Here is a 27,059-nt window from a genome sequence, read left to right on the forward strand (position 1 = left end):
TTCTTGATTGGATCCTCCTCCTCCTTCTTCTTCTTCTTTTTGTCTTTTTGAAGCAGGGTCTCCCTGTAGCCCCAACTGTCCTGGAACTCACTATGTAGACCAGGCTGGCCTTGAACTCACAGAGATCCGCCTGCCTCTGAAGGCATGCTCCACCACGCCCGGCTTCTTTTTTTCTTCTTTTAAATGTGTATTCATGTATTGCATGCATGTAGGTAAGTGCACCTGTGTTGTGCAATGCCAGCAGAGGTCAGAAGAGGCTGTCAGATCCTCTGGGACTGGTGTTACGGACAGTTGTTAGCTGCCATGTGGGTGCTGGGATTCGAACCCAAGTCTTCTGCAAAAAACAACCAGTGTTCTTAACTGCTGAGCCATCTCTCCAGCCCTGATTGGATTCTTTTAAACCTTGCCATCCTGGAGTTTTGTGTACAGTGCTTTGGCATTTGATGCATCCATTTCCAGAGCCTCCAAGCAATGGTCACTTCCTCCCTGCCAATTCAACATCTTCATTTTACAAGCACTAATATTCAGTGCACTACTTAAACTAGAACTTGCGATCTGGATACATCTGCTTTCTCAACAAACGTTTTTGAACTGGGCCTGGAGAGATGGCTCAGTGGTTAAGAACACCGACTGTTCTTGCAGAAGACCTGGGTTAGAATCCCAGCACCCACATGGCAGCTAACAACTGTCCATTACTCTAGTTCCAGGGGAGTTTCAGGGGATCCGACAGCCTCTTCTGTCCTCCGGGGCATTGCACAACACTGGTGCACTTACCTACATGCAGGCATAACACTCATACACATAAAATAAAAATAATAAATAAAATATTTAAAAAAGCTTTTGCACTAACCATATCTTCAAACCTTTGCATGACTTTTAAACGGTCATCTCCCAGTTCTGAGATTTGAAAAAACAAAAACGAAAATAAAACAGTATTTCCAATTTTTTTAAGTCTTCTGTTCTTAATAAAAAATTATAAACATCTTTTAAAGCTATAAGTGCATCCTCAGGGAAATCTGGATGATGGCCAGCAGAGTCATCTCTTGGGCATGGTCCACAGTCAGCCCCTTCTTTCAGTTCTCTACATTCCGAAATGATGCACCAGTTGACAGGTTTTCCTCCTTTCAGTTCTGTGTTTTCCAGTGTCTTGGCTACACCTGTTCCTTTAATTACATGATCAGGTGTCACAGGTTCCCCATCCAAATGAGGAGCTGGAATTGTCATGGTGAAGAACTGAGAACCATTGTATTGGTCTGCAATTGTCATGCTCAACAAACCCACTTGATTATGCTGTCCCTTAAACCATGAACAGTGCAACACATTCAATTAGCTCTTGGGACAAGGAAAGTAAGAAGGTTCAGGCACCACTATGGTCCCTTAGAAACCTGGATGTTAACTATATTGACTCGGAAACCCCACTGACATCCTGGATAGTAGTGGTGGTTTTGTTTTTTTTAGAAATCTTTACCTTCAGATTTTCACCATAAATACTTTCTCTGCCTGTTCCATTCTGATTTGAGAAGTTTCCACCCAGAATCACACATTTCTTAACACTTAATGGGAAGAACATCCTTTCAAATGGTCAGGTTTCCCAGCAATGGGTCTAATGCTGGATTAGTTACTTTTCTCATTGCTGTGACAAAAATATCTGATTTCTGCAACTTAAGAAAGAAAGCATTTATTTTGAGGGTACAGCCCATCATTGTGGGGAAGGCAAGACAGCAGGCACTTGAGGGAGCTAGCCATGTAGGTCCACTGGTAGGATGCAGAAGAGGTAAAGGCTGATGCTCAGCTAGCTTTCTTCTTTTCTATAGAGTCCAGGACCCTCACCCCATGGAAGCTGCCACTGGCATTTAGGGCAGGTCTTCCCACCTCAATTAACCCAGTCTAGAAACTCTTTCACAGACACAGCCAGAGGTTTGTTTCCATGGTGATTCTAAATCTGTCTAGTTGATAGTCAAGCTTAACCATCAAAAATAACTTATCCTACATATAGGATACATACAATTTTTTCTTCAATTTTGAGAACAATACATGCAAACAATTAAAATACAATTTGACCAGCTTGTTCTGATGTCCACATCAAAGAAGCCTCTGTGGTTACTGGGGATGAGTTGAAAGCTTAGATTACAAGGTAGGTGCAACACCTCCACATGCAGGTGTGTTTGTAAGCAGTACACAAGTACCTTAATGCATGTGTGAAAGCTCAAACTCCAGATTCATATCTAAAGAGTCTTTCTATTTATTTTTTAAAATGTGCTTAGTTGAAGCAAAGAGATTTAACAGGAAAATGGACACTAAATCTTGTCTTGTGGAACAAGATGTCTCAGGCTGAGACATCTCTCCAGTATCCCCAGACTTTGTTCTTATATTTCTTTTATTACATATCTGATTGCTACACATGTTTTCATTTGCTCTATTGTTTCCAGGACTTCTATAACTATCATATATCTCTCATCAGTACTTTTTCTTTTTCTTGGCCATCTGAGTGACTTTTCAACACAATATACTGCACACTTACAATGCCCATGTCCAAGATAAATCACTTCTCTCCTGAGTGCCAACACTTGAACTCCTGTTATTGTCTACATATTATCTTAGATCCTATAGATACCTTGCATTGGATACTTTCAAAGTAGAACTCTTTCCCTACTAAAGAAAGCCCCTCCCCTATGTGGTTTAGACAGACTCTGATGATGTATCAATTACCTGGTCATTGAATTAGAAACTTCTGCTCAACTTCTTCTCTTTCTTCATTTGCACTGAAATGCAAGTGCTTTTGTCATGTAAGACCGAAGACTAGAAGGGCAGAAACAGAGTCTCTCACTATCACTATGAATGGTGTGAAAAGTATGACATGGTCCTCAATTGTGTAGTAGCAAGAACAAAAAGACAGTTCAAGGGCTGGAGAGGTGACTCAGCATTTAAGAGCACTGGCTGCTCTTGCAGAAGACCCAGGTTTGATTCCCAGTACCTATACGGTGGCTAACATCCATCCTTGGCTCCAGTTCCAAGGGATCCAACACCCTTTTCTGACCTCCTTGGGCACCGCATGACATGGATGCACTCACATACATGCAGGCAATACACTCATACACATAAAATAAATAATAATAAAATATTTTTAAAATAAAAATAATAAAAGTACACCCGTGTCGTGCAATGCCATGGAGGTTAGAAGAGGGCTTCGGATTACCCTGGAGCTGGAGTTAAGGACGGTTCATAGCCGCCTTGTGGGTGCTGGGAATTGAACCTGGGTCCTCTGCAAGTGCAGTCAGTGCTCTTAACCACTGAGTCATTTTTTAAAAAGAGAGTTCAAAACTGAAACAAGGGCTGGGATGTGGTTCAGTTGGTAGAGCATTTTCCTAGCGTGTGTGAGACCTTGGCTTCAATACCCAGCACTATATAAACCTTGCAATCCTACATTTGAAAGGTGGAGGCAGTGGGACCAGAAGTTCCAGCTCAACCTCAGCTACATAGTAAGTTCAAGGCTACATGAGACTCCGTATCAAAAAACAAAAACAAAAAAACCCCCAAAACTAACTGCAGATAATTTTACTACAAGAAGTTGCAAAACTGATTTTCAGAGTGGATTGTGTCATTGTTTGAGAAAACATCTCAATGCAACCTTTTTTTTTTTTTAAATCTGAGAAAGGTGTAACTTGGTGTGGTAGAGAGAGCTGAATTTCTCTGTGCAATAAAGTCAGAGGCTTGAGCGTCTGTTCAAGGGAAACGGTGCTGAAAGAGGTAGAACAGCCCACAACATGCAGCCATCATGTGAAGAGAAGCTAGAGAGAGAAGGCAGGAAGCCAGACCAAAGTAGAGAAAGCTCCTTTCTCTGAAGGAGGACGGCAAAGAAGAGGTCAAGAAGAGCCAGGGACGAGGCACGGACATTTCTTGAAAATAAGAATGTTGGGCTCGGTGGAACGTCGCCTTAGTCATAGATTAAAGCAGCATAAGTCTAAGTCATGGTACCGCAAGACATAGGATGTGTATTTAATGTTAAACATAATCACTGGCTGACTAGCCTTCCTGGAAACTGTTAAAATCTGTAGATTGTGTAAGAAACTAATATACTCTGTGTAGCCTACTGATTAAAGGTAAACCTGTAGAATGTGTTTTGTTCTTTGTGAAACTAATTCTTTCAGGTATTCTGGCACAAACACCAAGCTTGTAACTGTAGTTTTGAGAGTATAAAAAAAGCACTGCTAAAGAATTAAAGTCACTCTTCTCCATCAGAGGGTTGAGTCCTTTGCCTTCACTCATTTTGTCAGTCTACCAGCAGACCTGAGTCTCTACATTGCTCTGCGAAAACCCCTCTGCAATGGGGACAGCCTGGGAATGCTAGGACGGTGGTGCCCATGATCACTTCCACCTCATCAGCTGAGCAGTGTGGGTCTCCCCACTGGGACTCTTATTAAAGTATACTGTGCATAACTGCCCGCTGTGAGTGGCGTGGAAGGAAACTGAGGGTGAAGGCAGGAGACGGAGCCCAGCCCTCCCACACTGCTCCCCTTGAGGCTTCGAGGCTTCAGCTTCAGGACTGTTGGCAACCCAGAGCAGGAAGCAAAGTTCAGAACTGACCTTTTCCTCAAGGATGGGGTTGGGGTAGGGACCTTTGAAAGATGGGGGCAGAGACTTGAGGAGGGCAGAGAGGGGACTAACACAAAATAACCAAAGCTACATAACAAGGCAACGAGGATGGGCCCTGGGCGTGGTCTATGCAAAGAACCCATTGCACTTTGACAGAAGAGAGATATATCCAAAAAAAAGCCACATATAATCAAAGCATCTCACCACTTGCTCCGGCCAAACACAGTTCAATATCCTATGAGTTAGCAAAATTATAACAGCGACTCTGGCCATTGTAAATTTAAGACCACTTCATGCTAGGCAAGTACTCTATCTTTTAAAATTTTTAATATTTTTGCATGTGTCTATAAGTGTGGTGTGCATGAGTGTATGGGTATATGTGTGTACATGTGCATGTGGAGGCCCAAAGCTGACAGGAACCTTCCAAATCACTCTTCCACCCTGTTCATTGAGCAGTCTCTCCATCGAACAGAGCTTGTTGTTGGAGCTAGTTCAGCTAGTCAGTTTGCGCCAGAACACTCTGCACCTTTGGAGTGTGGGAATTACACCTGACCTTGATGTGGGGCTGAGGTTCTGAACTACCTTCATGCTTGTGCAGTAGCCACTTTACCTGCTAAGCCATCTCCCCAGCCCTTAAATTTGTGTGTTATACATGTGTCACACATTTATTACATGTGTTATACGTGCTTGTACATGCATGTATGGAAGTCAGAGGTCAACCTCAAGTGTCTTTATCACTCTCTACCTTACTTTTTGAAAGAAGATCTCTCAGTAACCCTGGAGCAAATCATTTTGGCTAGACTGGCCGGCCAGCAAGCCCCGGATTCCTCCTGTCTCGAGCTCCCCGGCGCTGGAGTTACAGAAGCATGCTGCCACACCCTGCCTTTTTGCTCAGGATTAGAATTCATGTCCTCATGTTGGCATGGCAAGCTCTTTACCCATTGAGCCATCTCCCCAGCCCATATATATAAATATATATATTATTTATTATTTTTATGTGTATGAGTGTTATACCTGCATGTATGTAAGTGCACCCATGTCGTGTAATGCCTGCGGAGGACAGAAGAGGCTGTCTGATCCCCTGGAACTGGAGTCACAGACAGTTGTTAGCTGCCATGTGAGTGCTGGGATTCAAACACAGGTCTTCTGCAAGAACAGTCAGTGTTCTTAACCTCTGAGCCATCTCTCCAGCCACCCCCCCCTCAGCCCTACTTTTTAAATGTAAAACAGCCAGTTGTGGTGGTACATGCCTGTAATCCCAGGACTTGCTGTGAGGCTGAGGCAGGAGGATCACAAATTTGAGGCCAACCTGGGCTATAAAGGGAAATCTTGTCTGAAACAAACAACAAATCAGGAATTCTGGGGCAAGCTCAGGTGAGGTCAGCTGGGTCAAGGCTAACCCAGGGGAAAGGCAGCTTGCAATAAAGTGCAGCAAAGATGGTGCTGGAAGCCTTGATCTAAGAGCACTGAGGACACCCTGGTTCATTCAGATCAGCTGGCTGCTTCGAGTAGATTGTGGCACCTAAAACCTGAGCAGGATACTGTGTGCAGGTGTGCATCCAGCTGAGCATTATGCATGACAGGGAGACAGACTCTAGGTAGCACTTGTGAGTGGAACTTTGTGGCCAACAGAATCAGAATGCCTAACTACTGTTGTTTGTTCTAAGTGATCATCCCTAATATTTAAAACAATATTTTATTTATTATTTTTATTTTATGTGTATGAGTGTATCACCTACATATGTGTAAGTGCACCTGTGTCATGCAGTGCCTGCAGAGGTCAGAAGAGGGTGTCAGTTCCCTTGGAATTGGAGCTACAGAGAGTTGTTAGCCACCATGTGGGTGCTAGGAATTGAACCCTGGTCCTCTACAAGAGTAGCCAAGTGCTCTTAACCGCTGAGTTGTCTCTCCAGGCCCTCCCTAAGGTTTTTGGCTGGGAAACAAAGTAACACTGACTTTTTATTAGACAAGCATTTGAGATGCCCTGTGCTGAGTTAGAAGGGCTGTGCACAGAGTACTCACAGGCCTGAGGATTCACAGAAAAGAATCACAAGCCTCGGCCAAAAAATGCTCCTTCTATACAACAACAGCCTTCACATGGGCAAGTGTGTGGGTGCAAGTCTGGGGCAATGGTGGAGGGAAGGCTTGTGCAGAGCTCACAGAAGGTCTGAGTAGGCTGGCTGCAGCTGAAGGGCTTTCTTTCCCAAGGAATGGAACAGGTTTGAGAGCTGTGGGCCATGTGGCCAGATCACCTTCTGTATTGTCAGCACCGATCTTCAGGAAGGAGTGAAGCAAGCCTGAACACAGGTCTAAAGACTCGTACTAGAATAGCATGATTGGGCCTTGGTTTACACAACCTGATTTACGCACCTGGGGAGATGGCTCAGTGAGTGTGTTTGCTGTGTAAGCACGAAGATTTGAATTCAAATCCCTAGCACCCACTGAAAAGCCAGGCATGGATGGCCATGTGTGCCTCTAACCCCAGCACCGTGGGGTGTGGAGACAGGAATGGGGTTTGTTGGCCAGCTAGCCTAGCTGAAAACCAGCAAGCTCCAGATTCAGTGAGAGATCCCGTCTCAAGGGAATATAGCAGAGACTCCATGTACACACATGGACTGTATACTCATACATGCACACACACTCATACAACACACACACACACACAAACACAAAAGAGTCACCAGGTTTGTTCAGCTCTGGTTCCCACACCATCACCCTAAGGAAGGCTAAGGATTCCTTTTTTCAATTTCCTACTGACTCTTAGGAACAAAAACTCTCTTTGAGACTCTGATGGCTGTTTGACACTAAGCAGAATTTCTCTAAGACCAAGTGAAAGTTATCAACAAAAGCCTGCACTTTTGGGGGGCCTCCAGAGACAGGCTCCTGCTTTGGGAAAAAAACGTGTGTAAAATCAACTGAATCAACTCCAGATTCCTCCCAACTGACACTATCTGAGAGGGAACAGGGTAGCCACTTAGGGTGAACTAAATCCCAGATTCTTTTCCCTCCTGTGAGAAAGTTATGTAAGAAAAAGATGAAGGTAGTCATAATACTCTTCAAACTGCTGTGTCTTAGAATCTAGTACAAGTAAGCAGAGACAAGTCAGTACCAAAAGTACAAACCACTAATGAGCAAAGATGCAGCCATATGTAAAGAATGTCTAAAAATCAATACAGAAAATCACATTACAAAAGCCAGAAGTCTTCAACATACACTTAACCAAAGAGCAACCAGGATTGACTGAGAAACATAAAGATGTGCCACCTCACCAAAAACCAGGGAAACCAAGTCAGAATCATGGTTACCATTTCATGTGCATTAGAGTGCCAGGACTTGAAATGCCAGATAACATCAAGAATCAAAAAGACTGTGGAGCAAGAGGAACAAATACAGTACATAGTGCTGATGACTGCCTACAGCCTGTTGGAGACCAATCTGGTGCTATTTGAGACGTTAAAGATATGCAAACACTATGATTCAGCAGAAAGAAATCTCTAGAGACATTCTTGCCATGCTCCCAGGGGCAAGTAATGCTCAAGACAGTATTAGTTGCAATTGCAAAGCAAGCAAGCAAGCAAACAAACAAACAAACAAACAAAAAACTCAACTGGAATTAATCCAAATATCTACCAAAGGATGATGACTAAATAAATATCGTTACAAATAATGGAATATTACACAGTAGTGAAAATGGATGGATTATAGCTATTCATGTCAATATGGATGAGTATCATAAACAGCCTGAACAAAAGAAGTTTTGGGACAATACATTGAGCAGGACATCATTTTAGGACTATGTGATTATTTCAGTGTTTTACCCAATAGATACATTTATAGGTATTCCTTGGTTTATTTTTTTCATTTTTAAATTTTTGAGACAGGGTCTCACTGTGTAGCCCTAGGTTGTCCTAGAACTTGAGATCCTTTTGCCTCAACCACCCAAGTGTCAGGATTATAGACATGTGCTATCTATGTGTATCCCTTTGAATACATAATTTCAAATTATTTAAAATTTAAAGCTCAGTAAAAAGAATCATACCTTGGGTTTCATGATGCACTGACTTTAATGGGACCCTCACTTCCTCCCTAACCAGTTAATATTCACCCAGTCTGTTACCTTGACTCCTTTTAGAATTTGCCATGGATCAAAGGCTCAGCAGCAGCAGCAGCAGTTTGAAGTCTTAGCGTCTCAGCTTGAACTGACCGCTCCCTGTTCTATGCACATCTCTGTGGCATGTCTATTGATAAAGTTGTTTCTGAAGAAACAACTCACTGACAGAACTGTACTCTCCAGAGACAGATGTCATGCTAGTGGCCTGAAGGTGGGCTCAGAGCCACTGATGTGTCATCAGTTGCTACCTTTCTCCTGGGACCAGCCTGGATGTGTCCCTGCAGCTCCAACCTTGGGCATGTACCTTACTGACACTGCTCTTCTTGAAGCCACCGAGGCCCCACCCTTGGGAAGATCAGACCCCTCAAACTTCCCTGAGCTCAGGTTGAATACCGGGCCTGGGTTATCTGAGTGTGAATTAGCTGAGCTGAGTCATCTCACCTCAGCTCAGAGCCTCAAGGGCCACTACCAAGTCTATGCACTAACTATCTCCCTGCCACACATCTGATTTGGGGGGTTCAGCGCCATGCTAGGGCACTTGCGTAGCATGCAGAAAGCCCTGGGTTCCATTCTTAGCACACAGGAAGGAAGAAAAGGAAGAAGGGAGGGAAGAAGGAAGGGGGGGAAGAAGAAGTGGGGGAAGGAAAAACTTGTTTCAAATTGGGTGTGGTGGCACGGGCCAGGAATCCCAGCACTCAAGAAGCTGTCAGGAGGATGGTGAGTTCAAGATCAACCTGGGCTGCATAGTGACTTCCAGGCCAACTTGGGGTACAGGGAGAAACAAATCAAACTGAAACAAATAAGGAACTTTTCAACTATGTTAATAGTTTGAAGGCCTTCACTGGCTTCTGTGGCCAGAGGTACAAGAGTACAGAATAATTTTTTTTAAGATTTATTTTTTAAAATCGTGTGTGTGTGTGTGTGTGTGTGTGTGTGTGTGTCTGTCTGTCTGTCTGTCTGTCTGTCTGATCTGGGTATGTACATGTGAGTGCCAGAGCCTGAAGAGGCCAGAGGCGTCAGATCAACTGAGCTGGAGTTTCAGGAGGTTGTTGCTGCATCAATAAGTGTGCTAAAAACCCAACTCCTGTCTTACACAGGAGCAGCAGAACAAACTCTTAACTGCTGAGCATCTCCCCCAGCCCCACGAGTGGAAATCTTATCTGCAGAGGTGAACAATCTTTCCACTGCCAAAATTTCTTCATTTCTCCAAGTAGCCTACACATCAGCATCAATAAAGGTCAGCCTAGTACAGGTCAGCTGTGTAGATGCGTCCCATCTTTTCCATTTATACCAAGCCTACAAGGAAGGTAAAATTATTCCTACTTTATAAGCAAAGGAAACGGAAGTCAAATTTGTATTGGTCCAGGCCACATACTTGTGACATCTGACTCAGGGGCCAGAGCCTGATGTTCCACATCTGTCATCTCAGCTCTGGAGGCTGAGGCAGGAGGATCATGAGTTTGAGCCCAGCCTGGGCTACATACTGAGACCCTGTTTTAAAAATAAACAAGTGAAAACCAAACAACAATAAAATCCCCTACAATCAGTTGCTAATTCCAGCCTTCCACCAGGCTGTCTTCAGTTGGAAATCCAGCCGTGATTCAGGGTGAGAGCAGTTGGAAGCCCTGGTGGTGGTGGTGGTGGTGGTGGTGGTGGTGGTGGTGGTGGTGGTAGTGGTGGTGGTGGTGGTGCAGGTGGGTCACATGATGCTCTGCTCTGAATGTACAGTTGCACCGGATCCCACTGGTCTTGCCTCCTTGGCTCTGTGTGGAGGGAATCCAGCTTTCTGGTTGACCGATGTTGTATTTTCAAAACACATTTTCTGAGACTTCTCTGAGGCAGGCTTTGCTGTGTCCTCCACCAATGACTTAGAAACTCATTTTGACCAAACAAAGCTTCCGGAGTATTTACAGAGAAGCCCCAATGTCTAAAACTAGAAATGTCCTTATTTTTGACTGTCCAACTTAAAAACAGCTAGGAGCCAAACCTCAACCCAGAGTGATTTTTTACAACCTGAGCTGTAAACCTATGAAATTAGGGGTTTAAAATGGAAACGCTGACACAATCTGCACTTCGTAGAATGTCAAGCTTTTCTGCATGCTGCTGCCTGGCCCCTGCCATGTGAGGAAACTTCCTGTCCAGCTTTCTTTACTGTGAGGCTTCTGGTTCTCTTCCCAGACTTCATCAGGCCCCGCTGTGGCCTGGCTGGAAAAGGCAGCTCAGATCTAGGTCCATCTGGGGATTTTCAGTGCAAAGGGCAGCCGGCTGCACAGCCCAGGCCAAGGACAGCCTATAGAGCCCAGGCTGCAGAGCCCGGGCTGCAGAGGACAGCCTGGAAAGCCTCTGCCAAGGACAGCCAGCAGAGCCCAGGCCAAGGACAGCCTGCAAAGCCCATGCCACAGAGACTACACCAAGAAGCCTCATTGGTTTCCAGGCTCTCTGGTACTGCCTAGCTGGTTGGACCCCAGGCCTCCAAGCCTGGAGCCTTCCAAGTGGCCCAGAGAGGCATAGCATGGATCTGTGTTCCTTCTAGGGCCAGTTACCACCTTTCCCCTCGACTCTCTTCTATAACCAGGAAGGAAATTCCTGAGGTATCCAGGACTGGGCCTGGGTTCACTAATGGCTCTTGGCTGGTACTGAGTTCACTTCCTTCTAGAAGTAAAGTATCTATTAAGAGTTATCAGCAAAGTGGCTGATAAAGATTGCCACCTGAAGGTTACTCAAAATTAGCCTGGCTTCAGACATGGAGACTGAGTCATTCACTAACTATCTCAAGGGACTGCCCAAGGATTAAAAGAGTTGAATTTACGCAAAGTATTGGCATTCACTAGGGAAACCTGGGTGAGGATGCTGATTTTCTTCTTAAAGGTAGAGGCAGAAGCTGAGGGGACGGAAGCTGAGGGGACAAGAGCTGAGGGAACCTCTCTGAAAGGCCTGCCCAGGAATGCAGAGGAGAGAGGACACTGATAGTTTCAAGATAACATTTCATTTGCATGGGGCTTTATAGCTCACAGTCTTTTGGTTGAATCAGCACATCCCTAGGAGGTAGGTTTATTTCTGCCTTAAAGACTGTGGCTCAGAGGGGTTGTGACTTTCCTAAGGATGTACAAGGAGGGAACGAAAAGTCAAGGCTTAAACTCGGTCTTGGTTCTGAGTCAGGCACTCAGTTCACTGTTTTATAGATTCCACAGAACTCCACACAGTGGCTAGTGAGGAAGCTGGAGTCCTCATTACCTGACGGCTTTTAATTTAAAAACTGATTTATTTGTTTACGTATCTATTTATTTAAAGACAAGTTCCCTTAGAGCCCTGGCTGGTCTGGAGCTTGCTATATGGCCAAATATGACTTTGAACTCCTGATGTTCCTGCCTTTGCATCCCAAGTGCTGGGTTCATAGGAAAGCCTTACTATACTTATGTGGTACTGAGAACCCAACCATGGGCTTTATGTGTGCTAGGCAAGCACTGTGCCAACTGAGCTTTAGCCCAAGTCCCAAAAGACTGATTTTAGCCTCTCAAAAAAAAAAAAGAAAAAAAAAGTCTCACAAAGAAATGAGATTTTGAAAATGGAATTACACTGAGTTTTCTAACTTAATTTCTCTTTCTTTTATGCTTTCACCAGTGTTAGTTTTAGTAATTTCCTTTCCCTCTGAGGTTATCTTACAAAACCTTTCGGGTGAAGATCAGACTATAATTGGAGAAGAGTACAGTCAACAGCATGAGAATCAAAGAGTTTGCTGACATCTGAAGTAGTTGAAGGACAAAGTTCTAGTCTGCAAGCACCTCAAAGGAAGGTGTGGGGCAACGCAGGAGTTACTGTGTCTCTGTACCACAGAGGAGGTGAGGCTTCGTGTGCTGTTCCACCCTGGAAAGTGTCCTTTTCTCATGTATATTCATTTTATTCCCTTTTTCTCTCTCCCTCCATTTCCCCTTGACATTAAGATAGGGTCTTACTATATAGCCCAGACTGACTTCAATCTGAGATCCTCCTCAACCTCCCCAGTGCTGGGATCATGAGCACATACCACCACGTCCGACTGAGAGTATTCTTTTCTTTAAAAAAAAAAAAAAAAGCAGAAATAAGGAGAGAGGTAGGGGAGAGCAATAGGTATCAAAACTGTGTGAGGTAGAAAGTTGGGGGCACACCATGCATTTGCAAGGTGGACTCTGAAAGAAAGACAACTTCAACTAGTCTCTAAGTAGGTCTGCTTGGGAGCAGAGGAGGGCGATGTGGCTGGTGGTGTGGAAATGCAGCTCAAAAGGACTGTGGTTAAATATAAAAGCTAAACAATTGTAGACAGAGAAGCTGATACTTTTCTGCATCTACTGCATTTGGACAAAGTAGACTAGTGAGGAGTGAGGTGGCAGGAAACTCAGAAGGTCACAATGTCCTACCAGACAAAGAGGAAGTAAATAGCACCAGGAGGGACACATGCATAGAACCTCAGTATAAGGGCATTGGCAGGAAACATCAGAACTGCATTACTGTATAGCTGTGCTGACAGATTTGCTTAAATCAGCTATTTGATAAAATACAGTTGATTCTGTGATCTGCGTTTAATCATTATATACAGTCCATCCATTAAAAGGATTAATCTGATCCTTTTAAAAGTCTTTGTGAAGCCTTGAGTTCAAACAGGCAAACTTGGGCTAGAGAGAGATGGCACAGCCATTAAAGGCTAAGGTTAACAACCAAAATATCAAGCAGGCAAACTATTGATGGTGCTTGAATCAAATGGATCCCAGCTCACAACAACACACAAGATGTTGATGTCCAAAGTCATATAAACAGCACAGCTGGGTATGGTGGTACATGCCTATAATTCCAGCACTTGGAGGTATGAGGCAGGATGATCACAAGAAGTTCAAGGCCAGACTAGCCTACACAGGGAGTTCCAGGTTAGCCAAGACTACATAATGAGACCCTGACTAAAAAAAAAGAAAAAGACAAACCATGGGTGAGAATTATAATTCCCTCAGCTTCTCCTAGCTAGTCTACTAAGGCTTTGCTGCTACTCCTTTATTAATATCTTCTGTAATTTAGCCCAGTTAATTACATATCCCACTAGAGCTGGGGAACCTCTTACTCCACCCAGAAATACAGTTAAGAACAGGAGGAAAGGAAGAATGAAGGTGAATAAAGAGAGAATGAAGCTTGGCTGTCACTGATGGAGTGTCTAGGATTCTGTTCTAGACTTTGTATTTATGTACTCATTTAACCATTGTGATACTGTGATACAGATTTTATTTCCTCTGTTTTATAGATGATGAATTTGTGGTTCAGAGCGGTGAAGTAACTCGTCCAATGTCACACAGCGAACAAATGCAAGAGTTAAGATTCAGACTTACCTCTGCTGACTATAAAATTCACTTTCGTCCCATCATACCACAATGGAGATCTTTTTTAAAGGTTAAAAACTCATTCAATTTTATGTCTTACAGGGCTTATACTGAGTTCAATAGTGTATAACTGTATTAATTCAACACTGAACCTAAAAATTTTATAGCCACTTTTGAAAGAGATGTATCTTTGCTCTGGAAACTGTTATTGAGTATGTTAAAGCTGTAATGAAATGCTTCTTCTAAAAAACAAAAAAAATGTATATAATAAAAAAATTTAAAAAAATCTCTAAATAACTAAGGTTTACATTGCAATGTATGAGTTGAAATGATACAATCTGTATAGAGACTTTCCTCGATTTATAACAGTTATGTCTCAGTAAAGCCATTGTGAGTTGAAAATACCTGTTAAAATTGCATTTAACAAACCCAAGCTACCAAACATCCTAGCTCAGCCCAGCAGACTATAAAGGTGCTCAAAACACTTGCTTTAGTTAGCAGATGGACAAAGTCAAATAACAAAGCTGATTAACAATAAAGTGTTGGGTATCGCCTGTAATTTATTCAATATGTATGTCCAGTAAATGCTAGCCGCCTGTTCCACTGTAGAACACTGCATTTTCCTTTTTCCTTGCAATTATGTGGTTGACAAAAATCACAAAATAATATTGAACTGCAACTCTCTATCCTGAGAAAAGGTCAAAATCCCAAATTTAAATTTTCTAGTGGGTTCAGAGTGCTTGTATATCATGGTAGGGTTGGGGAATAGTTGTGGTAAGGCTGGACACCTTCTGAATGTTATTCATATACTGAGTGGAACTCACCTAGAACATGGCTGGCCTTATTTTATACATAATGTTAAATCACGATTGTCTGTTTTCTAAGAAACAGCAAATTAAGAGATACTTGGCTTTGTCTGGGATGAGGCTCAGTGGAAGAGCACTTGGCTTTGTCTGGGATGAGGCTCAGTGGAGGAGCACTTGGCTTTGTCTGGGATGAGGCTCAGTGGAGGAGCACTTGGCTTTGTCTGGGATGAGGCTCAGTGGAGGAGCACTTGTGTAGCACACGGGAAGCCCCGACTCAGTCCTAAGCACTACCAAAAGGAAAACAAACAACAACAAAAATCAAGATGTGGGAAGCACTTTGCAAACAAGTACACTGATTAAAGAGAAAGGAGACAGAGGGCAGCTTGGTAGGATGACAGAAAACCATGTTGAGAAGCAGATGTTAGACTAAATGAAAAAAAAAGGTTTCATGTTAAGTAATGCTGACACCCATGACAGCTGTCATTCAAATGCCATCTATTGTGCAGTGCTCTGTGCTAATGGAATATTAAAGACACAGACATCCCCGCTTTTATTTGTTTACAAGGAGGCTCTGTGAAAGATTTCATTTATCAAGAAGAGTAGGAGGACAAGCCCTTTAAAAACAACTGGATTATATCACATACCCTTCGAGCCAACTCAGTTAAGTGTGATTCTACCATTCCCGTTTTATAGATGAGAAACTGACGCTCAAGAGCATTCAGTTGTTTGCCCAAGATCACACAGCTATTAGCATGGGAGCCAGGACTCTACGGTAGGCTTGCTGACTCCAGAAGCCCGTGTGTTCCCACCATGGCCATGGAGTCCCCACGACAGAGAGGGCTCTGGGTCGTTAAATGAAGATTAACTGATGACTGTGTGAGGAGCCAGGGAAATTGCATGGGCAGAACCAAAGGAAAAGTGTGCTTCGGCGGTAAGCACCCAGAGAAACCTTGGCTGTCCAGAAACTTTCCAATGTGGGTCTGTGCTGCCTGTGCCTCGATGGCCAGGACTCCACGAGAAGAACTGACATACGTGCATAAACTTAATTTGTGAATTCTTATTCATAAGAGCATAGTTTTTATGACAAAGAATCTGTAGGTTGCAAAAACAGTTAACTTTCCCAAGCTCTTTCTAATGATACAGTGGGAGGGGGAAGATAGTTATAAATTGTCCCTCAAATCCCTTGAAGGCTGAAAGGTAAGCAGTAACTTGTCATCTTCAGAGCACTTCGGATTTACAAGTTTATCCCTGAATAGGTTCAGGGTGGAGAGTGGACCTCATTAAACTTAATCATATCAATCTGAGTCCCCAGTAAAGTTGGGTCAGCGGTGGCTGCTATCAGAGAGTCAGGACATGTCTCAGACAAAAATGCAGTCTCCTGGTAGACACACATACCCGGGCCAGATAACAGCCGGGGATTTAGGAGCGATTCGCTGGAGACACAAATAGTCTTAATAACAACAATAGCCAGGGAGAAGATCCCAGAACCAAACACACAGCTAATAAAACTACTGAGGTTCAGGGTCAGTCCAGAGCTAACCACAGAGTCATCTAGAATATTACTGGTGCTATAAAAAAAAAAAAAAAAAAAAAGCCAACAGAAACCTTGAGTGTAACAACTGGTCGATTTGAGGCTCCCACAGGTTGCCCATGGCAGTGCTGGTAGACAGGGCTCCATAGCATTGGGGCAGCAGCTCTGCTCTGAACCTGTGGCCATTTAGATGTGGGAAGATCTGCACAAGGTGAAGAAAAGGATTAAGGGAGGGAAGAGGAGGCCACTCAGCAGAGTGCTTATCTTTTTTTTCTTCAAGTCTAAACAAAAAGTTTAAGTTGTTCTAACCTGGGAAGCGAACCTGTCACTTAATACAGTGAATTCCCAACCAGCAAACCTCAGGAAACAGCAATTTTCCAGGAAACATAAGAACACATATTTTTTTCTTTACAGTCCAAATGCTCCTTCATTTGGACTGTAAAGAAAAAAATTAAAATGAAAAAAAAAAATATAAAATATTAAATTTATGCTGGTGTTTCTAAGCCCCTGATGAGTAAAAATAGTATGTTATTTTTGTTTTCTCTACAGAATCTAGTACAAGCACACACAGAGGCTGTCAGCAAGCCCCAGTGGGGTTCACACGGCACAGAGTTCTCCCATTGTTAGCATTAGCACCCTCCCCCAACACACATACTGTTTTTGAGACAGTCTCACTGTGTTTATACCAGGCTGGACTCATCCTCCTGCCTCAGCCTCCCAAGTGTTGGGATTACAGGTATGAGCTGCTACACCTGGCTTTAACCCACAAATTTTGAAGTGTGAAAAAACACAAGGCTTCAAAGGACACACAGAGTCCAGCTGAAAGATGAATCCTATCCGCATCCCCGCCTCCCCCCCCTTCCCTATTTCTCTCCCTCTCTCCCAGCTCCTTTCCCTCCCTCACATTTGAAGGAATTTTATTTGCTGTTTCCTTATTCAGTTTTGTAAAACTTAAGAGTACTTGCTTTAGTTATAACATTGTCGTGTATTTTCTGTGTGTGTGCACAGGCAGTGGAGGCCAGAGGCTGACTTTGGGTGTCTTCCTCTCGCTCTGCCTTATTTTGTAAGACAGGATCTCTCACTGAGTCTAGAGCTCATTGATTTGGCTAGATGGGCCGCTTTGACTGGGAAGCTCTGGGGATCTGCCTGACTCTGCATCGCCTACCATTCCCCTCCCAGCACTGAGGCTACAGACACAAAAGCTGGGCTTGGAGATACACATGGGTGTTAGGATCCCAGCTCAGGCCCTCAGGCTTGGGCAGCAAGCACTTTAACCCACTGCACCATCTCCCTAACCTTATCACATGCATTTCAATGACTTCAGTGAGCTGTAAATAACATGCAATTCACCACTTTCAAGTGCACAACTCAGCAGGTGTGGTGGCACATGCCTGTAATCCTAGAACTAGGGAGCCTGAGGCAGGAGGATTGCTCTAAGTTTGAGGCCAGCTGGGGCTACATAATGAGCTCAAATGCAGCCTAAATTATATAATGAGACTGCATTTTTAAAAACCCACAAAAAATAAAAGGAAATTAAAAGTGAAAATAAAGTACGCAGCTCAGCGAGTTCTAGTATCTTCACAGAACTGCAATCATCACAATTGGTTTAAGAAATTTTCATTACCCTAAGAAAAACCCATGGCCTTTAGCTGCTGTCCCCATGTCTACCACACCTCCTAGCACTAGACAACCACTAATCTGCTTCCTTATTTCTATAAATTTGCCTATTTTGGATACTGAATATAAATGCAATCATTTATTATATAGCCTTTTGTTGTTGTTTTGAGACAGGCTCTCCTTGTAGCCACAGCTGGCCTGGAACTCGATATGTAGACAAGGATGACCTGGCTATGTAGACCAGGCTGGCCTCAGTCTCACAGAGATCTGCCTGCCTCTGCTTCCCAAGTGCTGGGATTAAAGGTGTGTGTCACTACGCCTAGCATTCTATACAGTCTTTTGTGTTTGTCTTCTTTTGCTCGGCACAATATTTTCCATGTTTATTCATACTGTACCATGTAGCAGTTCTTCATTCTGTTTATGACCAAATAATATTCCACTATACTCATAACACTATGTTTGTTTAACCATCATCAGTGGATGTTTGTATTATTTTCACCTTTCAGCTTATTATGAACAATGCCGTTATAAACATTCAAGAACAAGTTTTAAAATTTGCACGTGTCTCTGTGTGTGTGTGTGTGTGTGTGTGTGTGTGTGTGTGTGTGTGTGTGTATGTGTGCTGGAGATCAAATTCAGGGACTTTGCACATGCTAGGCAAGCACTCTATCCCTGAGCTACATCCTCAGCCAAGTAAAAGTTTTTGTGTGGACATGTTTTTGTTTCTGTTGAGAACATACCTAAGAGTGGAATTTCTGGGCTGCATGTTAGCTATGGCACTCATCCGAGGAACTTTCAGAGTGCTTGCCAAAATGGCTATGCCATTTTCCACTTCCACCAGAAGGTACGGCAGTTCTCCACTACCTCAGCAACCTAAGGCTTGTGATTATTTGGCCTCTTTTATTCTAACCTCCTAGTGGGGATGAAATGGAATCTCATTATGGTTTTGATTGACAGTTCCCTGATGAAGGATGTTGAGCATCTCTTGTGTCTTTATTGGCTATTTGGCTCCTTTGCCTATTTGAAAACTAGGCTAATTCTCTTTTTACTGCTGAGTTGCTAGAATTCTTTATAAAGCATAGACGCAAATCCTATATGAGAAATATGATACAAGTAGATTTTCCCATTCTGTGGATTGTCTTTTTACTTTGACAGTGTCCCTTTGAAGCACACAGGGTGGTATTTTTGAAACAGGGTCTCACCATGTACCCAGGCTAGCTTCAAACTTGTAATTTTCCTGCCTTGGTCCCCAAGTGCTGAGATTATAGACATGTGTCACTCCTCCCATGCTGGAGCTCAAACCCAGGGCTATGAACAAGCTGGGTAAGTGCTCTATCACTGAATTATACTCCCAGCCCTTCATTTTGATGTCAAAAAGGCAATTCTTTTTCTATGGAATGGTCTTGACAGCCCTTTTGAAAATTTGTTGACATAGGTTTCTTATGGGCTTCCAACCCTATATCATTAAACTATCTACATGTCCACCCTTAGAAATAGGTACACTGTTTTGATTAACATTGCTTTGTAGTAAGTTTTGGAATTGGGAAGTGTGAGTTCTTCAAATTTGTCCTTCTTTTTCAAAATTCTTTGGTTATTTTATAGTCTATCAAATTGTATATGAATTTTAGAATCAGTTTGTTGATTTTTATCAAGGCAGGTGAGATTCTGGTCAGGATTTCAGTAAACCAACAGCTCACCGGGGAGCACCACCACAGCAGCAGTGGGACTTTTGAGGGGCTTCTCATTCTTTCTAAGTTGCCAGGCTTTCTCTTTCTCTCTCTCTCTCTCTCTCTCTCTCTCTCTCTCTCTCTCGGTATGGAGGTCAAACCCAGGCCCTGCAAGCCTGGCACAGGGGAACATGCCTGCAATCCCAGATACTTGAGACAGGAGGATCATGAGTTTAAGACCAGCCTGGACAACACAGCAAGGTCCCATAGGCAGGCACAGCATCAGGGACGTAGACCTCCAGTCCCGCTGAATAGTTTTTTGTAAAGACTAGGTCTCTTGTAATTCATGCTGACCTTGAACTCCTTCTGTAGCTGAGGCTGACCTTGAATTCCTAACCCTTCTTCCTCTACCTCCCAAGCATTGGGATTACAAGTATATTTCATGGTGCTTAGCGTTGAATCAGTATTTTAAAGAAAGTAGTTTAAAATTGTATTGTCAACTGTTCATTGCCAAGTGTAGCATTTTGGGGTTTTATTGTATAACTTGAAACTTTGCTGAATTCATTTATCAGTTCAACTAATATCTTAATGAATTCCTAAGCATTTTCTACATAGACCATTAACAAACATGGATTTGTTTCTTCTCTTGTCTAGAAGGATGGTGAAAGGCTTTGTGCTCCTTTATGTTTGGTGACACTTTCCAGTGAGGACAATTGGCTCTGGTTCCTATTATTTTATTAGGATATCCTACTAAAATGTTATTTTTGTTTGTTAATTTATTCTCCATTTGCTATTGGTTTATTCAGGTTGTATATTTCTTCTTGAGTCAGTTTTGATAATCTGTGTTTGTAGGGATTCTTCCATTTTATTTAAGTTATCTAATTTTGTGGCATACAGTTGCTCATAGTATTTCTTCGCAAACCCCCTTTGCATTTCCGAGTCTACTAATTTGAGTCTCCTCTCTTTTTTTCCTGGTCAATCAAGTTAAAGGTTTATTAATTTTGATTTTTTTTATTTTAGAAGACATAACTTTTTTTGCCTTAATTTATTTATTGTATGTGCACATGTACCAAGGCATGTGTGTGGAGGTCACAGGACAGCTTGTAGTTGGCTCTTTTCTTCCAGAGAGTATCTTTAGAATGATTATGGCTTTGAGATCTTTTCAAACCACAGAAGATCGCCCTGAAAGCACTGCTTTATCTACATCCCACAGGTGTCAGTAGGTCGTGCCTTCATTTGCATCATCTCAACGTACCTTCTAGCTTCTCCTTTAGCCCACTGGCTATTTGACAGTACATCAATACTTTGTTCGTGGTTTCTAATTCCATTTCACTGGGGTGGAGCATACTGGGGGCTTTTTTTAATCCTTTAACATGTATGTTTTATGGCCTGATGTATGGTCTATTCTGGTCATTTTTCCCCTCAGCATATGAAGAACTTGAATATGATGGACAAAGCACTACCCAGCCAGGTTTCAACTCCAGTTCCACTCACAAGGTGGCCTGGGAAAGCCATTTCCCACCTTTGAGACTCACTATCCCTATCTGTTTAGTTTACAGGAATGGTTTTATTCTCCTATTTTCTCTCTAATGGGAACAAATCTCTTGATGTCTGGGAAGCAAAGTTTCTTTATCTTTAAAACGGGAACAAAAATACCTTAACTTGCAGAGTTAAAAACAGAATACCATATGTTAATTATTATCATATAGAATTCCTCAAGAAATGAGTTCCTTTTCCACTTCTTTTTAAATGATGATGGCTACCAGTTTGACCTATAGTCTAAGGGAGAGACTGGCAAATTCCCTCTGACAGTAGAGGTAAGTTTTTGCAAGCGGTTTGAGAGTTGACTGGGAAACACTTGACTTCTAAGAGTTTGAGGACCACTGTGAGCCAGGAAGCCAAGTTTATCAAACACAGACTCCTCAATGAGCATAGTGGTGCATGCCTTTAATCCTCATACCCAAGAGGCAGAGGCAGGTAGATCTCTGTGAGATGGATGCCAGTGTGGTCTACACAGCAAGTTCCAGGTCAGGAGACCCTATCTCAAAAAGAAGAGGAGAAGGAGAAGGAGGTGGGGAGGAGGGGGAGGAGGAGGAGGAGGAGGAGGGGGTGGGGAGGAGGGAGCAAAACACAGACTTCTCTGACCTTTGCCCTCAAAGTCACTTGCTGAGCTGAGGATATATGGGTATAATACATTATAAGTGGGACATCTCAAGGAAACCTCAATCTGAGTGTTAATGAAACTTCTGCTGCTGTTTCACTTTCTAAGATGATTCGTAGCGGTTTGCTTTACAGTTCCTTAGAACTGTATAATGAGTCTTTCTAAAATGCAGAGAAGCAGCCAAAGGAACCCGATACTCCAGCTAGTATTGCGACTCACGAGGCCCTAACACCAGTCCCCCAACTTCTGTATCTTCATTAACACCAACTTCATATAACTCTGTTCTCAGTGAACGTAGATAAACAAGAGGAAAGTAAGGTGGATTTTGCAATCCTCAGCCTCAGCATCATGAATGCTGAGATTATGGGGACCCCCCCCCAAGAGACTGAAATACAGAAGAAAAGAAGGATGAAATTACTGATCAGGTCATGCAATATGTACACAAATGTAGTTATGAGATCTACCATACAATATATGTGCGTGTGAGGGGCCAAGCCTATCGGCAGAACTTCACCAAGGCAGGGTGACAATGAGGCTCAGCGGTACAACACGAACCTGGCAGGCATCAGGGATGTCAACCCCCTGTACTACAAAACACAGAAAAGAACTTAAGCTGAACACCAGTTTCAGAAACCTTATAGCTGTGGTGGAATGTGTGTACCTCTGTGTGTGTGTGTGTGTGTGTGTATGTGTGTGTACAGGAAAGGATATGTTTTTAGGAAAAAGAAAAGTTCATCTGATGCTTGATAAAGTTACCCAAGTACTGATACCAGAAGCCATTTTAGGATTGAATAGCAAGTGTGGGTTATGCCTCTTTAGTAAAACACCCCAAAGCCGTTGGAATAGGTGACCATGGAAGAGAATGAATAGGGAAGGGCAGGCAGGGCTCCAAGCATCTAAACTATGTCTGTCTAAAGAAACAGATGTGTCACAAAATATGAATCCCATCCTAACTAGGGTGACAAGGAGGAAGATGGAGTTGGTCACATTCACTCTCCTTCTTGCCAATGATGAAGACCGATGGACTCTACTATCTCAATAGTCCAAGTTTTGGCAACAAGGCAGGGAGTCAAAGATCATTTAATTTTGGTTAGGGATCAACTGGCAGTGTCCTTATTCCACATCCAAGGGAAGAGCAAATTCACTAGAGGAGCGGGCAGCCATTCCAAACCTCTGCCCCGGACCAGGGCTCCAAACATGTAGCAGCAGCAAGCCACAATGCTTCCCTGGACCAGCCCCAAGCTTTTATTAGCTTTCTGATGTTTTTCTAGGTTAAACCCATTGGAAGCTGGATTCTCTTTAAAAAGATGTCTATTTTGGTTGAGAATACAGCATTTGTGGAATAATCAAGTCTGGTAATCTGTGGGGATTTGAACCAAAGGTTTTCTGTCCATGAGAAGCACACATAGCATTTGCTCTTGGTAAAGCTGGCCTGAGGGCTGTATGGGAGAATAAATGATTGCAACCTTTGGAAGACTAGAAATCAAGTCTGACTTAGCTCTTCTATGAACCTTGAAGATTCTGGCTTTGTCCTTCTCCAATGTTGTAAGTTAACAGGTGCTTCCAGAAAAACTAATCATGTTTATTTAAGGCCAGTATTGGAAGCCAGTGAAGAGGGTCAGGACTTCTTGGCTCTCTTCTTGGCTCTAGTATGCCTTTGGATTTTTCTCTCTGCATTAACCACACATTCCTTAAAGAGTACTTAAGAGTCCTGGGAAGGATGTAAAATGTCAACATTGAACTAAGATCACAGAATTCCTAGAATCTGAGAAAACATCTTGCTAAGGATCAAACTGAAGATGTGCAAATTGAAAACAATACTTGACCCACACTCTCAGCTTTTTGGTTTGGCCTGAGAAACTCAAGTATTCCCAAAAGACTGGGGCAGAGGCACCTCCCTCCCATTCCAGGTCCTTCGCTGAAGAGCTAGGTGTGCTTTCCAGATGACTTCACTTGTTCTCCAGTAATAGTGCTGCAGGGGAGAGGAGTAGCTGGGCTCTGGGGAGGGAGCACGGGGAGGGAGCATGCCCAGAGAAGAACTTCTGTAAGTGCCACTCAGGATGTCAGAACAAAGAGTCTATGGACTCTCTTGTGTCCCTGTTTCGCACAGGCCACGGGATGTAAAAACTGAGAGAGAACTTAGATGCCATCTAATGACACTTCTCCAGCCTTCTGTACTTTATATGCAAGTCAAATTTCCCCTCAAATATTTAAAGATGAATTATAAATGTGACCTAAAAGGGACACTAGAGAGGTACCATGATCTCATGAAAGAGGAGATACTTTAGTGCCAAAGAGGGTGGGAGAACGGCTTCAGGATAAAGGCTCATCCTCCTCAGAAGGGACCCTCTGCAACTTTCTATTGTCTCGTATGTGCAAACACACCAAGTTTTCCCAAATTTTCTCTCAGAGACCAGCACCAGAACAAGGATAAACATATAGGAATTACCATACCTTTACTTCACTTAGGAGAGAATTAAGACCTGCAAAAGGAAGTGAGCCTGCCAGATAAAATACAGGACACCCAATTAAGACAGAACGCATGCAGTATCTAAAACATACTAATAATCCCTCATTTATCTGAAATTCAAATTGAATGGGCACCCTACATTTTTATTGGCTAAATCTGGCAACCCTAAAAGGAAGTGACTTCTAGTTGCTTCACTTGAAGTTCTGACTCTGGTGATATTTTTAATTCCCCTGAGCTACCTTTCCACACTGTTCTGTTCTGTCACGCTGTTCTGCTCCAATTGTCACAATCCTTCCACCATGGTTCTTGAGTGCCTGCCTCCTTCCATCTACCTCCCATTTGAATTCCATTCTTCTTAATTTTATTATTTTCTTCTTTAGACCTCAAAGTTTCTCTCCCTCTATAACAGCAATTTCAACCTTGTTGGTCTCAGGACTCTTAGCTTAAAAAGTAAGCACCTCAAAGAGACGTATTTTTGTTTGTTTTTTAAATTTTAATTTTTGTGTTGCTGGGGATGGAGTCTAGGACCTGGTACATACTAGGCAGGCTTTCTATCATTGAATGATGTCCCCAACCCTGCCAAAGTGTTCTTATATATGGGAGGTATATCTGCCAGTATGTATGACTGTACATATACACATACATACATTTTTAATAAACACATTTATATATACACATTATATACACACTAGAAATTAAAACTGGGAAAAAAGACTGAGAATTCTGATGTCTACTTCACCAGATACGTTTGAAATGTGTTTTTGGCTGAAGTATGTGAAGAAAAATTAGTCTCATTCAGCCCTACAACTGAAGGGAAAGAGTGTTTTCAAAATAGTCATAGGTGAAAACTATGGCTGTTTTTAAGTGCTACATCAAAAAATTGACAAGTACTTTCTGAAAGGTTAATTGCAGTGCAGTCCAAGATCTTATTAAGAAACTCCTTGTACTGTATCACCTTAACATTACACGTCTCTCATGTACTTTGAGTGGGCTATTGACTCATGAATGACTTTGCAACACCATTCATTAGTAATTTGGTAAATATTGGTTTGCTAAGGTTGTAGCTCAGTGGAAGAGTGCTTATTTAGCAAGCAGGAGGTCCCAGGTTCTAGCTCTAGCACTGGGGAGAAAATTACTGAAAAATACTGGTTCAACATGTGATAGGAAGTGGAAAGAGAAATCTTTCAAAAATGTTTAATTTTATTGTCATTAGTGTACGTGTCTGTCTGTGGACATAGGCACTACAGTGTGGAAAACTTGTGGGAGTTGGTTCTCTCTTTCTACCATGTAGGTCCTGGGGATCAAACTCAGGGTGCCAGGCCTTTGCGGCAAACACTTTTACTGACTGAGCCATTTCCCAGGCCCAGAAAGGGGTACACTGGGGGAGAGGGGAGGGAAAGCAAGGTTATGGGAGCCAGGAGTAGGGACAGGGATCAACCAAAGTAAAACAGTATGAAAATGCTGAAGGGAAACCTGCTACTTGAATGCAGATTAAAAAAATAAAATGAATACATCTATTAAACAGAACACTGGTTCATCGAGTTATAGACCTCCCAAAATGTTCATACATTGCATTTTATAGTATTGAAAATTCACATTTGTAAATATGGCCACTGATGCGATTTAAAAAGGTTAAAGTTTTCCAAAATTCTATTTGTCAAGGAAGCAGAACATTTTTTTAAAAAAAGACAGGGTCTCGCTATGTAACCCAGGCTGGCCTAGAACTTCCTATGTAGACCAGGCTGGCCTCAAACTCAGAGATCCACCTGCCTCTGCCTCTCGAGTGCTGGAATTAAAAGTGTGTGGTGTCACACTGGACCTGGAAGCAGGACTTTCATCACTGGCAGCAAGTACTACATTAGTGGCTGAAGGGACAGGCTCCCTTCCATCACCGAGAAACTGCCTGCTGAATCTGAATAAATAGAATTTGTGTGTCAATCATTTCTCAAATTAAACTAAGTTTTTTGTGAAGAAACCTGCTAGGTCAGCTCACGTCTCAAGTAGCTGTGGAAACACAGTCCTTGCTATGGCAGTACACTGTGGTGTGTGGCCCTAGGAGCTGATGTGTACTTCCCATTCTGTCACAGTGAAAATGTCCTGTGGCTGCTGGGGCAGGGCTCCAGGACAGTGCTTGCTTAGCGTTCATGAAGCCCTGGGTTCAACCCCTAGGAGTGAAACATAAATCCTGGACTGAGAGTTAAGGTTGAATGAAGCAATGATGACTTCTTTGCCCAGGATACTCTGCAGTGGAGCCAACTGCTTCCTTGGCTGTGGTGCTTTTCACTTTACAGCAAATCCATCCTGGTAAAGGATGCAATGGTGACGGCTGTAGCTTGGTGATTGCAGCTTCACCTACCATTGCTTTTCACCATCAGTGCAAATGCCCAAACAGTAAGAGAGTCAAATGATGCTGAAGTAGTATTAAGAAAACAGTTTCACCCTTTTTTGCCCTCGGAGATGGAGATCCCCGAGAATCTTGGGAACTCCCAGGGGTCAGAGGATCATACCTTGAGGTCATGGCCTTAGACCACCTTTGCTCTCACAGCCTCCATAGTCAACTGAAAGGCTTTGAACAAGAAGTTTAAGTTCAAAGATTATTAAGAAGGACAGCCCCAGCTGGGCATGCTAGAATCCAACTGTATTTCCAGCACTGGGGAGGCTGAGGCAGGAGGATGGTAAATTCCAGGCTAGCCCGGGCTGCATAGTGGTTCACTGTCTCAAAACAAAACATAGTAAAACAAACAGAAACTAGCAAGAAGGACAT

General features: G+C 42.9%; 1 pseudogene; it reads right to left on the reverse strand.

Annotated features, from left to right (window-relative positions):
- Positions 1–951: 951 nt before the first annotated feature.
- LOC115071956 overlaps positions 952–27,059 on the reverse strand; it is a 51,607-nt pseudogene continuing 25,499 nt past the window's right edge.

The sequence above is a fragment of the Nannospalax galili genome, unplaced genomic scaffold (genome assembly GCF_000622305.1).
Source record: "Nannospalax galili isolate Female #2095 unplaced genomic scaffold, S.galili_v1.0 scaffold879, whole genome shotgun sequence".
Taxonomy (NCBI): Eukaryota; Metazoa; Chordata; class Mammalia; order Rodentia; family Spalacidae; genus Nannospalax; species Nannospalax galili.